This window comes from Peromyscus californicus, unplaced genomic scaffold, assembly GCF_007827085.1.
Source record: "Peromyscus californicus insignis strain IS unplaced genomic scaffold, ASM782708v3 Scaffold_11__1_contigs__length_118956290, whole genome shotgun sequence".
Classification (NCBI taxonomy): Eukaryota; Metazoa; Chordata; class Mammalia; order Rodentia; family Cricetidae; genus Peromyscus; species Peromyscus californicus.
Window position 1 is genome coordinate 110,717,040 of NW_026294402.1, and position 2,991 is coordinate 110,720,030.

At 43.7% G+C, this 2,991-nt stretch overlaps 1 non-coding gene across 1 annotated transcript; it reads left to right on the forward strand.

Annotated features, from left to right (window-relative positions):
- The first annotated feature begins 784 nt into the window (after window positions 1-784).
- On the forward strand, window positions 785-948 carry LOC128105762 (U1 spliceosomal RNA). The gene has a single exon (XR_008216485.1). It is a non-coding gene; the product is annotated as a U1 spliceosomal RNA (small nuclear RNA).
- Window positions 949-2,991: the final 2,043 nt, after the last annotated feature.

A 2,991-nucleotide genomic window follows, 5' to 3' on the forward strand; every position in this document is an offset into this window, starting at 1 on the left:
ACTTAGCCAGAATTATGTGAGTGACCATGGGGTTTGAAATATATATTAGGGATCACCAGTGGGCACACAACTGAAGGCAATAACCTCATCAGAATCCATCAATAGCCAATATTCCATGAGCCTCTCCTCCAGCAATGACTGAGTGTTGATAGTCTTGTCAGACCCAGTGCAGGCAACTGCAGCTGCTTGATGTGAGTTCCTGATTGCAGTAGGTGTCAATCCTAACATCATATAGTTGAGAATGAAAAGAACCTAAACCTCAAAAATCTAAGCCAGCCTACTGCACATGCTGAAAGAGCTCGAGCAATGTGTAATAAAATATTTTAAATGACTTATCCAAAATTACACCTAGTTTGCAGGAGAAAATGGGGCTATAAATGGCTTTTGTCAAAACAAGTCAAGATTGTGTTGAGTTTTGGAACTGTCTTTTAGACTCCCAGTCTCAGGTAAGGGCCTCAGAGCTAACTGAGATGAACAAGGTTCTTGATGTCAGTCAGGTCCTATAATATGAATCTTAGCAGCAAGTCCAAAAGTCACAAATCATGAAGTTTTCAAAATGGAACCTGCATTAAAGATGGTCTACCAATATTATAGGAGCTGTCAGTCAAAAGAACTAAGAGATTTCAATCTTTGGTTCATTCATCCAATAGTTCCTATATTGTGGAGTTCCTATATTTGGTGTCCCCAATTACTGAAAGCATTGGTCCTTGAAAGATTAAAAAAAACTTTCAGAATATTTATATTTGAAAGAAGACCCAATTCTACCTTTAAGAAAGCTGTCACTATACTTACCTGGCAGGGGAGATACCATGATCACGAAGGTGGTTTTCCCAGGGCGAGGCTTATCCATTGCACTCTGGATGTGCTGACCCCTGAGATTTCCCCAAATGCGGGAAACTCGACTGCATAATTTGTGGTAGTGGGGGACTGCGTTCGCGCTCTCCCCTTAAAAAAAAATGCTGTCACTATCCTTTGCCTTTCAAATATTTGGATTTTAAGCAAAACAGCTGACTGCTATAATGCAGGCTTGAGTAGGGATAGCATGCAAGCCTCTCTCATAGTCTGCTGGAGAGATGTGGCATTTCCAAATGTGCCAATGTTTGAATCACTTCCCAAGAAAAAGAAACAATAAACGGCATATCACGAAGGTGACTCCCCTAGAATCTGATTGTCCAGCATAGAAGAGAAAGCAAAGCAGAGGAGTTACAGCCAGTGCGGGAGGCAGAAGAAAGCCCAAGGCCTCAAGTATCAATTCTGCGATTGAGAAGAAAAGTAGTTCTTAGAGGGACATCTCCATCAGAACCCACTTCTTACATCTGAAGGAACAGAGATTAGTCATCTCTTCTCTTTCTCCCCTGCCCTGGGTATTGAAGCCAGAGCCTTAGCCTATAGGAAAAAGGCTCTAACAATGAGGTATGTTGCCAATCTTTCTTGTTTTTATATAATCTCAACCAAAAAATTGCAAAGACATGTGTGAAGAGTGTTTTGTTTTGAGCATTTGGGATAAGATGTCAACAGATGGTCTCATCTCCTGCCTGTCACACTGAACCCCCATGAAGCTAGTACATATTTCCAATGAACATACTCTCAAGATACATCAGTACTTTCTGACCCGAGGACTGCTTTTAAGCATTGCCTGTATTCCCAGTAAAGACCCCTGCTGTGGGATGGTCTGTATGTCAAATGTGTTGTTGATTGGTCAATAAATAAATCACTGATTGGCCCGTGGCCAGGCAGGAAGTATAGGCGGGACAAGGAGGAGAATAGAGCTGGGAAGTGGAAAGCTGAGGCGGAGAGACACTGCCAGCCGCCATGATGACAAGCCGCATGTGAAGATGCCGGTAAGCCACGAGCCATGTGGCAAGGTATAGATTAATGGAAATGGATTAATTTAAGCTGTAAGAACAGTTAGCAAGAAGCCTGCCACGGCCATACAGTTTGAAACCAATATAAGTCTCTGTGTTTACTTGGTCGGGTCTGAGCGGTTGTGGGACTGGCAGGTGGCAGAGATTTATCCTGACTGTGGGCCAGGCAGGAAAACTCTAGCTACAGACCCCTATGACACAAGGACCCAGTTCAAAACCAAGTACTGCTTGAATTGTCATTTTAGCCTCTTCTGTTCAGAAATAGCCAGCCTTTGGTCCACCTTGTTTTCTGAGACAGTATCTCTGAGTGGGATGTGGCACTCTCTAAACTAGCCTGGCTGACTCAGGGGATATGCGTATTTCTGCCTCCTAATGCTGAGATTATAAACATGTGGTGAGTTTTTGCAGTGGGTACCAGGAATCAAATTCAGATCTTCCCAACTCCCTCATTTGTAATTTTTACATGCACAGGAGAGCTTGCAAGACAAATTAAGGCCCAAAGAAACAGCTAGGGCTAAGAGCTTTGATGCCAGTTTGGAGAAAGCGCTTTGTGCTATGACAATATGACAAGATGAGGTGATGTGGGATAAAGTAATTGATTATGGGAAAGGATTAGGTAGATAAAGGGTAGTCTGACAAGATGTGTTTGTTCAGATTCCTCCAGGGTTTGGCTCATCTGTTCTGTGATAAGAAATGCTGTCCTTTGTTGTGCAGGGAAGAACTTTTCACGTGGGAATTTTTTATCTCCTGTTTTTAGAAAGGAAAAGGAAGGTCAGGGGCTGAGTGCTCCCTTTCATAACTATTGTTTTTCAAATGCTTTAATTCAAAACCAGCAATCACATATTTGGGAGTGAGATGACCTGAAACCCTCCGCTACTCCTATGGGAAGTGTTAACTGTCTCAGAGCTGGGACAAAATACTTAATGAACCTAGGGAGGAAGGGCTGACTTAGACTTACAGTGCAAGGGATGGAGTCCATCAAAGTGGCGGTGGGGGGTGCAAGGGATGGAATCCATCACAGTGGGGGTGGGGGTGCAAGGGACTGAGTCCATCACAGTGGGGGTGGGGGTGCAAGGGATAGAGTCCATCACAGTGGGGGTGGGGGTGCAAGGGATAGAGTCCATCA